The sequence below is a fragment of the Cannabis sativa genome, chromosome 2 (genome assembly GCF_029168945.1).
Source record: "Cannabis sativa cultivar Pink pepper isolate KNU-18-1 chromosome 2, ASM2916894v1, whole genome shotgun sequence".
Classification (NCBI taxonomy): Eukaryota; Viridiplantae; Streptophyta; class Magnoliopsida; order Rosales; family Cannabaceae; genus Cannabis; species Cannabis sativa.
In genome coordinates, this window is record NC_083602.1 from 71584071 (window position 1) to 71596913 (window position 12843).

At 38.4% G+C, this 12843-nt stretch overlaps 1 non-coding gene across 1 annotated transcript; it reads right to left on the bottom strand.

The window, feature by feature from the left end:
- Positions 1–2851: 2851 nt before the first annotated feature.
- LOC115721444 (small nucleolar RNA R71) lies at positions 2852–2958 on the bottom strand. Its single transcript, XR_004012467.2, has one exon. It is a non-coding gene; the product is annotated as a small nucleolar RNA R71 (small nucleolar RNA).
- Positions 2959–12843: the final 9885 nt, after the last annotated feature.

Below are 12843 nucleotides of genomic sequence, written 5' to 3' on the forward strand. Positions count from 1 at the left end.
ATGTATAAGTATTGGCACATCAATTATCTGAGCGTCAATAAAACTATCGGGAAACTATAATGCAACTGAATTGCAACAAAAATATCAAAATTGCATGGCTAGATCTATGTCGCGAGATGAATGCAAATTTATTTTAATGTAACAATTGTATTGAATAATTCCAAGATTGAAATTCTAAAAAACATTAATGCAACAATTAGAATATAACGATTATAGTGGTACATATTTTCTGGATGATACCTAACTTAGATTGGTCAGAAAATTCGAGATATGTTTCTTATAGGTCTACATCTTTAGAATCTGTTAATTGAATTCGCGATAATTATTTTTTTGAAATTTGAGTTATTTTTCAGGGTTGAGTTTATGTTTCAAACTCGTATTTCTACAGAATTTTTCATCAATCGCTAATGGTTAATTTTTAGTTTAATATTTTCTTATTATCATGTCGATTTTTCAAGATTAATTGTGATTCTCCGTTGCTGATATTGTTTCATCATTGTTGAACTCTATCCATCGTGGATTTCCTTCGTTTCTCTAGTATGACTACAATTGTAGAGGAAAATGTATTTTTTGTTATTTTTTTTTTTTTTGGGTTATATAAATGTTTAATAGATTGGCTCGATATTTTATTGTAATACTTTTGCCCTATTGTTCTATAACAGAAAAAACCCTTAATAAATTATATCATTATTTAATTAATTTGATTTTTTTTTTTCATTAAAACATTACAAGTAAATATTAGTTTTTATAATATTAAACTGAATGCTTAACACGTTAAGGGTGTGTTTAGAAGTAATTACACTATATTTGAAAATATAAGGTTTATTTAAATATGAGAAATTAATTACATATAAATTCCTAATGTCTTATTTGGCAAATGTTAGGCTATTTTTAGCCTATGTTTTGGATCTAATTTATGTGCGTTTTTCGCTGTGTTGGGACGGAATTACGCTTGTTTTCTATGTTTTCAGGTTCTTTGGAATAAAAGAGGTCTCGGGTGCAAAAATTCGATAAAAGACGTGCTGAGCCGAAGAAAACACAATTTTGAGTAATTGTGCATATCTGGCCGCGGCTAAACACAACTTGGCCGCGGCTAGATCTCGAAGTTTTACAAGGCTACAGTCGCCGCGGCGAGGGGGAGTCTCGCCGCGGCCATTTAAGAGATACAGAGAGCACCCTATTTTGCCATTATCTCGCCGCGGCGAGAGGAAGCTTGGCCGCAGCGAGATCCCGTATGGACCAGGGGCATTTTCGTCCATCGAACCCTAAATTTTAGTTATAAATAGAAAACTGCGATTGGAAGTCGGGGAGAGCGATCAGAAACCCTAAAATACAGATGAGAGCGGCAGGAAGAGCACAGAGATTGAAGTGAAGATCCAGAATTCATCCACCAACAGTTCTTTTCTTTATTCCTCTTTAATTTATTTATGTTGAATATTGCTATAGGAATGGTTATGGATTTGTTTCTGAACTAAATTTCCCATTTAGGGAGGATGATGATTGTTGTTTAATGTTTTGCCTAGTTAATGTTTAATTACCATTCCTCAATTCTTGTGTGTGAAATTATCTTAATTTGTTCTTAATTTCATGTTTAAGATTGATCACCTTGTGCATGCTCTATGATCTCAATTCGAAATCTGAAAAGTGAGAATTGAGAATGCTAAAATTAAGATAATCGATGTTCTATGTGAAACGAAAGTATTTGCATGACTTATGTGACGAGTAGATTATTACTTAATGCTGATTTCATGTTAGTTTAATTAAGGAATTAATTAGATAACATGTGATTCAGAATCTAGAAGATCTGAAAGGAGCTAGGTTATTTCATAATCTGTCATTCACTCCAAGAATAGGATAGTAATTAAGCATTAACGATTTGGGTAAACAACAACAGGATTCTCCTCCCTATTATCTCATCTTGCTCAACTTTCAATTGTGTTATTAAGTTTTCTGAATTTCTTTCATATTTTACTGTTTTTAAATCATAATTGCTTTCGATTTGCCGAATAGAATCATAAGTATAATTTAGTGGTATTTAATCCAATTCCCTGTGGGATCGACCTCAGTTGTGTGAGATTTACTACTTGATTGCGTATACTTGCGTAGCGTTTATAAAATATAGCAACAAGTTTTTGGCGCCGTTGCCGGGGAATTGTTTAAAGATTAATATTACATAAAATTATACTAACTTCTACTTTGGTATATTTTCTCTTGCTGATTTTTCTAACCTTTTTCTTGCAATATTTTCTTGATCTATTTCAGGAATCCTAAGTGCATGCGCCGTCAAGGACAAGCAGTCATACTACCAGTTGATCCTGAAATCGAGAAAACTTGCAGGAGGAATCGAAAGAACAAGAGGCAAGAAAGAGTTTCAGCAACTGCTGAAACATCAGAAATCATGGCTGCCAATGTGAACAATAATGCTGGAAATAATGGGGGTAATAACGGTAATAATAGAGGTGCTGTGGAAGATCAAGCTAATGGTCGTAGCTTGAGAGATTACATTCTCCCTACTCTGACGGGAGTGCAGTCATGTATCAGGCCACCGGCAGTGGATGCAAACAACTTCGAGATTAAACCTGCCATCCTTCAAATGGTGCAGTCTTCAGTTCAGTTTGGTGGCCTCCCTTCTGAAGATCCTAATCTGCATCTCTCTAACTTCATGGAACTTTGTGAAACTTTTAAGGTTAATGGAGTTAGCGATGATGCCATTCGACTGAGATTGTTTCCATTCTCGCTCAGAGAACGAGCCAAGAGTTGGTTAAATTCCTTGCCACCCAATTCTATTGCCACCTGGAATGATCTGGCAACAAAATTCTTGTCAAAGTTCTTTCCTCCAGCCAAGTCTGCAAAGCTGAGAGGAGAAATCAATAATTTCTGCCAACAAGATAATGAATCTCTCCATGAGGCTTGGGAGAGGTTTAAAGATCTGATCAGGAGGTGTCCTCATCATGGTATAGAGAAGTGGATGCTGGTTCACAACTTCTACAACGGGCTGGTTGGTAATACTAGAACTCTAATAGATGCAGCAGCGGGCGGAGCTTTTATGAGAAAGAGTGCTAATGAGGCGTATGATCTATTGGAGGAGATGGCTCTAAACAATTAGTAGTGGCCAACTGAAAGGAGTCAATCTAAGAAGGTAGCTGGTGTGTTAGAAGTTGATGCCATCACAAAGTTAACAGCTCAGGTTGAGGCATTGACAAAAATAATTGCAGGGCAAGCTAAACAAGCCCAAATTGTTTGTGAGTTATGTGGAGGAAGTCATCACTTTTCGGAGTGTCAAGAAGATGTGGATGATTTGCCAATGGATGAAGCTAAAGCCATTGGGAATTTTTCACAGAACAACAACAACAACAATTATGGGTTCAACCAGGGTAACAACCGAAGAAATAGTGGGTTCTATCAGCAAAGAAATCAGAACCAACAGTTTAATCAGCAACAAGCCTCTGGTGGAAATTCTAGTTTGCAAACAGATTTACTGCTCCAGTTTATGACTGAAACTAGATCTTCAATTAAAGACCTGCAGACTCAGATGGGCCAGTTAGCAACTCAGGTAGCAACCCGCCCTCAAGGAAATTTGCCTAGCACAACTGAAGTCAATCCCAAAGAAAACTGCAAAGCAATTACCCTGAGGAGCGGTAAGAAATATGATGAGCCTGAGTTACCACAACCAGTTGAGGTAGATGAAGAAATAAATGCTCAACCAGTGCAAACACCAACACCAACAGCAGAGAAGGCTACTGAAAGCTCAGCATTACCACAACAGTCTCCACCTATTAGCATTGATCATCATGTGAAAATACCCTATCCTCAGAGGCTCAGAAAGTCAAGCTTAGACAAGCAGTTCACCAAGTTTCTAGAAGTCTTCAAAAGACTTCACATTAACATTCCTTTTGCTGAAGCTCTAGAGCAGATGCCAAGTTATGTGAAGTTTATGAAGGAAATTTTGTCAAAGAAGAGGAAGATGGAAGATTATGAGATAGTGGCTCTAACTGAAGAGTGTAGCGCTATTCTACAGAAGAAACTCCCTCCAAAACTCAGAGATCCAGGGAGCTTCACTATTCCTTGTACTATTGGAAAAATTGAAGGAATAAATGCACTATGTGATTTGGGAGCCAGTATAAACTTAATGCCTTTGTCAGTGTTTAAAAGACTGCAGCTGGGTGAAGCAAAGCCAACTACTGTAACTCTTCAATTGGCGGATCGATCACTAGCTCATCCTAGAGGAGTCATTGAGGATGTGTTAGTAAAAGTTGACAAGTTCATCTTTCCATCTGACTTCATTGTTCTGGATATGTAAGAAGACAGCAATGTCCCTATCATCCTGGGGAGACCTTTCTTGGCAACAGGGAAAGCACTAATTGATGTTCAGAAAGGAGAGTTAAAGCTGAGGGTACAAGGAGATGAAGTTGTATTTAATGTGCTCAAAGCAATGACCTACCCTACAGCTAGTGACAACTGTTTTGCAATTGATGTGGTGGACCAGTTGGTGGAGACAAAGACGCATGCTGAAGACCCTCTTAATCTGACTTTGGTACAAGAGGAGGTGGTGGAACAAGACGGTAAGGAAGCTTATGAGTATGCTTTGTGGCTTGACTCTTATGGACCGTTGAATAGAAAATACTATGAAGAGTTAGGAGTCATACCAACAAAGCCTACCCCATCTACTGAAAAGCCTCCTCAACTAGAGTTAAAAGTCCTACCAGAGCATCTCAAGTATGAATATTTGGGAGAAAATAAGACACTTCCTGTTATTGTGGCATCTTCCCTATCTTCTGTAGAGACAGACAAGCTATTACGGGTTCTAAGGAAGCATACAAAAGCCATTGGATGGACTTTAGCAGATATTAAAGGGATCAGCCCTTCAACTGTAATGCACAGAATCTTAATGGAAGAAGGAGTGAAGCCTACCATTGATGCTCAAAGAAGATTAAATCCACCAATGAAGGAGGTTGTCAGAAAAGAAGTCTTAAAGTGGTTAGATGCCGGGGTAGCGTATCCTATTTCAGATAGTAAATGGGTAAGTCCAGTCCAAGTTGTTCCAAAGAAAGGAGGGATGACGGTGGTGAAGAATGAAAAGAATGAACTCATCCCAACCAGAACTGTCACGGGATGGAGAATTTGCATTGACTACCGGAAACTCAACAAGGCCACAAGAAAAGATCACTTTCCACTCCCATTCATTGATCAGATGTTAGACAAGTTGGCAGGTCAAGAGTACTATTGTTTCCTTGATGGGTACTCAGGGTATCACCAAATAGCTATAGCACCGGAGGATCAAGAGAAAACAACATTCACATGTCCATATGGTACTTTTGCTTTTCGACGAATGCCATTTGGGCTGTGTAACGCTCCAGCAACATTTCAGAGGTGTATGATGGCCATATTTTCAGATTTAATAGAAAAGTGCATCAAGGTGTTCATGGATGATTTTTCAGTGTTTGGTTCATCGTTTGACCAATGTTTAAGCAACTTGGAATTGGTTTTAACAAGGTGTGAAGACTCTAATTTGGTGTTAAACTGGGAAAAGTGCCATTTCATGGTTACAGAAGGAATAGTCTTTGGGACACAAAATCTCGAAAGAAGGTATTGAGGTTGATAGAGCCAAAGTATCTACAATTGAGAACTTGCCTCCTCCAGTTTCAGTTAAGGGAGTTCGAAGCTTCTTGGGTCATGCCGGGTTCTATAGAAGATTTATCAAAGACTTCTCCAAAGTTGCCAAACCGCTATCCAATCTTCTCGCTAGTGGAGTACCTTTTGAATTTGGGAAAGATTGTCTTGAAGCATTCCAGATTCTCAAGGGTAAGTTAATCTCAGCACCGATTGTGACTACACCAAACTGGGAATTACCTTTTGAAATCATGTGCGATGCAAGTGATTATGCGATTGGAGCAGTTTTGGGACAACGGGTTGACAAGGTATTCAGAACTATTTATTATGCAAGCAAAACCTTGAATGATGCCCAACTGAACTACGCTACTACAGAAAAAGAGATGCTGGCTATAGTGTTTACATGTGACAAATTTCGACCCTACTTGATTGACAATAAAGTGATAGTGTATACAGATCACTCAGCAATCAAATACTTGATGACTAAGAAGGATGTCAAACCAAGACTAATTAGATGGGTTCTTCTTTTGCAAGAATTTGATCTAGACATAAAAGATAAGAAGGGTACTGAGAATCTGGTGGCAGATCACTTATCAAGACTAGAGCTGGAAGAAAGTCAGAATACGAAAGAGGTACAAATAAATGAACAGTTTCCCGATGAACAACTCTTCAGTGTGAGGGAAAGCCTAATGGTACCATGGTATGCTGATTATGTTAACTACTTGGCTGCCAATATCACTCCTCCTGAGCTATCTCGCCAACAACTAAAGAAATTCTTTTCTGAGGTGAAACATTACTACTGGGAAGAGCCAATCCTCTACAAGCACTGTGCAGATCAGATAATAAGAAGATGTGTGCCTGAAGAGGAGATGTTCTCTATTCTTAATCACTGTCATGCTCTACCATGTGGGGGACACTTCAGTGGAACTAGAACAGCTGCCAAGGTGTTGCAAAGTGGATTCTTTTGGCCAACACTCTTCAAAGATGCTAGTACTTTTGTGAAGGCATGTGATCGTTGTCAGCGTACAGGAAACATCTCAAGGAGAAACGAAATGCCTTTGACAGGAATCCTGGAAGTAGAGTTGTTTGATGTATGGGGGATAGACTTTATGGGTCCTTTTCCTTCATCATTTAGCAATCTATACATTTTACTAGTTGTGGATTACGTATCAAAATGGGTAGAAGTTGCAGCAACACCAGCTAATGATGGAAAAACAGTTCTTCGGTTCCTTCAGAAGAATATATTCACGCGGTTTGGTACCCCCCGAGCGATCATAAGCGATGAAGGGAGTCACTTCTGCAATAAACAGTTTGAAGCTCTTCTTTCAAAATATGGTGTCGTCATAGGACTGCCCTCCCATATCATCCGCAAAGCAATGGCCAAGCTGAGATTTCTAACCGGGAAATAAAGACGATTCTGGAGAAAACGGTGCAGAGATCAAGGAAAGATTGGTCAAGAAAGTTGGATGACGCATTGTGGGCTTATAGAACAGCGTTCAAAACGCCAATTGGGATGTCACCATATCGGTTGGTGTTTGGAAAGGCGTGTCATTTACCGGTGGAGTTAGAACACAAAGCTTATTGGGCAATGAAAACTCTGAACATGGACTTAAAGGCTGCTGGGCAGAAAAGACTACTACAGTTGGATGAATTGGAAGAATTTCGAAACGAAGCTTATGAGAACGCTAAGATTTACAAGGAGAGAACTAAAAGGTGGCATGACCGAAATTTAGTCAGAAAGGAGTTTCAACCCGGTCAACAAGTTCTACTCTTCAACTCAAGACTAAAGTTGTTTCCTGGTAAATTAAAGTCAAGGTGGTCAGGGCCATTTACAGTGATCAAGGTGTTTCCCTATGGAGCGGTGGAACTAAAAGGTGAAGGTCCTAATACTTTCAAAGTGAATGGGCAGCGATTAAAGCTCTACTTGGGAGGTCAATTTGATCAAACCAAGTCCGCCATGATTGTGGCACCACTGTGAAGATCTCGATCAACGTCTAGCTATGCGACGATAAAGTTAGCGCTAATTGGGAGGCAACCCAAGTGTTCTTTATGATTTAGTTGAACTCTTTTTAAGTTTTACTGTTATTTTTCTTTTTGTCCATTTTTGTTAGTGAAAAAAAAAAAAAACCTCCAGTGGCCGCGGCGATGGAATGCTGGCCGCGGCCATTTAAGCCTTACAGAGAGAGGCTTAATTTCACAAATTCTGGCCGCGGCGAGGGGACATACCGCCGCGGCCATTTAAGGCTTACAGAGAACCCCTATTTTTCACGAATTCTCGCCGCGGCGAGGCTATATCTAGCCGCGGCGAGAATGGTCAGTTTTCCCTTTTAAAAAGCCCACATCCCTACATTTCAAATCAAACCCCACATTCAAATCCCTAATTTCTCCAGCCGAAAACCCTTCTCCTCACCATATTTTCTTCATCTAATCCCATTCAAAACCAATTTTCATCAAATTTAACCATAAACTTTCATTCTAAATCATCATAAACCCTTATTTCTCTCATCTAACACTCTTTTCCTATAAAAATTCATTCCAAAATCCATAAACCTCACCCCCAATTTCAAAAAAATCACTATTCACCTTCTTCTTCCTCAAAGCTTCAAGATTCTCATCAATGGAGGTTGACTAAAGATTAATTTTCATTGAGGTAACAAATTTTAATCTCTCTACACAAGTTTGATTGGATTATTTGTGGATTGCTAGAGAATATTAGACTTTGTGTTGGATTTTTGAAATTTTTGCTCATACATTGTTGAATAGTATTGTTGTGAGTGAAATTGAGTGTGATTGTGAAAGGGTTAATTCCCGGGAAGTGGATTTTTAAGGGGAAGTGCTGTCGAAATTTTGACAAATTTTGAGAGTTAGAAAAAATTTGGTGAGATGGGTCCAAAGAGGTCAAGAGTCAATGAGGAAGGGGGAGCTTCATCATCCAACCCACCTAGGGGTCGCTCTAATCTTGATAGAGTTAGGTTTACCAACATGGATGCTCAAGAGCTGTTTTTGAAATTGAAAGATAGGGCATTCATTGAAGATAGAGGGATAGACATTGTGAACCTAAGCCAAACTGCAAACATTCCCCCTACATTTGCATCTATTAGAGATCAAATCCTACATAGGCAGTGGACTAAGTTTGTGGATGTCACTGAGCGTAGTAACCAAACTCTAGCTTTGGAATTTTTAGCCAACTGGCCTGAAAGAGAGGATGGCAAGGTAAGAGTTAGGGGGGTTAGAGTGCCTGCTACCACAGCCGATATTCATGCTCTTTACGACCTCCCAACTTTCACTGTAGAGGAGCAACCCTTGAAACGACAATTTCGAGAAAGAAGTTTGAATTATGTGGGTATTGCTGAGACTCTAGGGTATCCTGGTCTGAGGTTCCATGAGCTTGCTGGAGAACCATACCAATTGTACCGATGTGAACTTGACCCAGTGGCCAAGGCTTGGCTTTACTTTGTTAGTGCAAGGTTGCTCCCAAACAAACATTTTTCTGATGCTCAAATAGACAGGATTAAATGGGTTTATGGCATTATGAAAGGTTATAATTTGAATGTGGGGGATATTATTCGAGTGACCTTTGACATAATGGTTGAGGGAGCTTCTGGTGGAGGACTTGGGCTGGCTGGAATTATCACTGATCTGTGTGAGAAACATGGGGTACCACAGTACTCATATGATACCAAGGCACCGCCACAGCGCCCTATTAACTTGGCCACTGTTCTTCGCTTCAAACCTCCTCATCCTTATGGTCAACCGCCAGTTCAAAGAGGTCCTCCGGCAAGAGAAGAAGAGGAACATGAGGACATCGAACCACCACGTCTTGTCGGGCCTCTTGACCCCGCCATGCAGTACACTCACGATCAGCTGAATTATCTAATTCAGCAGAACATGCATATGCAGAATTACATGGCCCAGCGGAGTATCTTTGATGAGCAGCAGGTGGCTCAGTTGAACACACTTGTCACGAGGATGAATATCGGTGTGGACGATCCGAACTATTTTGCCATGCCACCCCGCTTCAACCCTTATGACCAGCCACCGCCGCCGAACCCCTTCTAAGGGGCTCAGGTAAGTTTCTCTCACCCTAGTTTATTTTCACACATTGGGGACAATGTGCATTTTTAGTTTAGGGGGGGGGGGAAACTTAAATTTTTTTCAGTTTATTTGTTTTAGTTTAGTTTGTTTTAGTTTTTGTTAGTCCCGTGTGATAGCTAAATTGAAAGATTGATTGAATTGTTGTTATTCACTTGTGCAATGGATTAAAACATAACTGTGTGCTTGACTTGCAATTGTTTGAATTAAGATGGATGTGTGCTAGGAAGTGATTCATGTAGACTTAAAACATTTGTTATTCTCGCATATCATTTCTGTTCTATTTGGTTTGTGGAATGATTGATTGTACATGAAATAGAATTTGTTTGACATACTCTCTTGAAGCGAAATCCTTGATTTTTTCTGTTTGGAAAGTGATTTAGGCAAGTTTTCTTTGGAACGATTGAGCCTTTCAAGCCTACCTAGAAATTTTTACCATAGTATACCCAAAGTTGAGCCTTAGCCTGTTTTAAAAATTTTCACCACTTAACTGAGCTGAATTTGTTATATTTAACTCTTTTCACCCTGAACATACCTTATTATGCCATGAGCCTTGAAGCAAGTTTGGGGGGGGGGGGATAAGTGTTGTAAGTGGAAAAATAAAGTGTAGGGGTGAGAGATTGAGAAAAAAGAATAATATTGTGTGTTGTGCCTCTGGAAAAAATAGAAGGAAGAAAAAAAAAAAAAAAGCTAAGAAAATTATGAGGTACACACATAAGAAAAATTGCAATCTCTTATTTCTGTTTTTGGGATATATGGAAAGAAAGAAAAATAAATGTCTAGGTTGCTTGGTTAATAGTGCTTATGGTATAGTGTAGCCTAAATGACTTCTCACCTACCCATGTACCTAAGCCATGCGATGCTAACCGAAAAAGACCTATTGATTCCAAATAGAAATTTGTCAACATTAGTGGAGAGAGGTATGTCATTCAAACTTATTGATCATGTGTTAGTGGGATGTTGGAAAGTTTAGAACAGTTGTGATATAGATGGCAATTGCGATGTTTTATGTTTGTATGAATTACTTACTTGTAAATTGCACATTCAAATTAGTTCTTAGAGTTGGCAAGTTGAAATTCTGGTTATTGATGGATTGAAGTTGTGCAGGTGGTGGTAACAGTTCAATTGTCGGAAAGTTTAGCTATCATTGTTAGTTTGTTTTTAGTTTAGTCTTAGTTTACTCGGGGACGAGTAAAGAGTCAGTTTGGGGGAGTTTGTTAGGCTATTTTTAGCCTATGTTTTGGATCTAATTTATGTGCGTTTTTCGCTGTGTTGGGACGGAATTACGCTTGTTTTCTATGTTTTCAGGTTCTTTGGAATAAAAGAGGTCTCGGGTGCAGAAATTCGATAAAAGACGTGCTGAGCCGAAGAAAACACAATTTTTGAGTAATTGTGCATATCTGGCCGCGGCTAAACACAACTTGGCCGCGGCTAGATCTCGAAGTTTTACAAGGCTACAGTCGCCGCGGCGAGGGGGAGTCTCGCCGCGGCCATTTAAGAGATACAGAGAGCACCCTATTTTGCCATTATCTCGCCGCGGCGAGAGGAAGCTTGGCCGCGGCGAGATCCCGTACGGACCAGGGGCATTTTCGTCCATCGAACCCTAAATTTTAGTTATAAATAGAAAACTGCGATTGGAAGTCGGGGAGAGCGATCAGAAACCCTAAAATACAGATGAGAGCGGCAGGAAGAGCATAGAGATTGAAGTGAAGATCCAGAATTCATCCACCAACAGTTCTTTTCTTTATTCCTCTTTAATTTATTTATGTTGAATATTGCTATAGGAATGGTTATGGATTTGTTTCTGAACTAAATTTCCCATTTAGGGAGGATGATGATTGTTGTTTAATGTTTTGCCTAGTTAATGTTTAATTACCATTCCTCAATTCTTGTGTGTGAAATTATCTTAATTTGTTCTTAATTTCATGTTTAAGATTGATCACCTTGTGCATGCTCTATGATCTCAATTCGAAATCTGAAAAGTGAGAATTGAGAATGCTAAAATTAAGATAATCGATGTTCTATGTGAAACGAAAGTATTTGCATGACTTATGTGACGAGTAGATTATTACTTAATGCTGATTTCATGTTAGTTTAATTAAGGAATTAATTAGATAACATGTGATTTAGAATCTAGAAGATCTGAAAGGAGCTAGGTTATTTCATAATCTGTCATTCACTCCAAGAATAGGATAGTAATTAAGCATTAACGATTTGGGTAAACAACAACAGGATTCTCCTCCCTATTATCTCATCTTGCTCAACTTTCAATTGTGTTATTAAGTTTTCTGAATTTCTTTCATATTTTACTGTTTTTAAATCATAATTGCTTTCGATTTGCCGAATAGAATCATAAGTATAATTTAGTGGTATTTAATCCAATTCCCTGTGGGATCGACCTCAGTTGTGTGAGATTTACTACTTGATTGCGTATACTTGCGTAGCGTTTATAAAATATAGCAACAGCAAAATAACTCATAATTGTAGAGGAAAATAATATTTTTAGTACTTAATATTTAAAATCAAAAGTTTTTAATAATTATACTGTATAAAGATACGAGAATTAGGGTGTATAAATTAGGGTGTATAATTACATAGTAAGACAAACACACAAAATTATATAATTACCTTTGACTACACCCAATTTTAATTTTCTCTTGACTTTCCAAATGCCTCTACTAACATTTTTTTTTTCAGTTTAATTACTCAACTCTTAATTTCTAAAATATTGTATAAAATATTTGTAAAAATAAAACACTATAATCTTTTTCTCAATTGACACCCACCCAAGAAATTTTAGTCACCGACTGATATTGGTCCCCCTACCATCTAGTCTTGGCTCCCCCTGCCTGTATGTATTGTTTCACGAGTACTAATGAAACTTCTTGTTTTTTGTTCATTGTTCCAAAATAAAAAAAAAAATCTATCTTGCTGCTTTTAAAAGAGTTTAATTAGAAACTAGTTTTTTGCTCTAAGTTGTTTTTTAATCCTATATAACTGAATTACGAACTAGTTTTTACCTAAGAAAACTTGTTTTGTCTCATTTTATGAATAATAATACGAGGTTCGGGAATCCTTGGCAGACTTCACCAAAATGTCCTTAAGAGTGGGTCTCGACTTGTCAAAGATCGAAACGTGGGA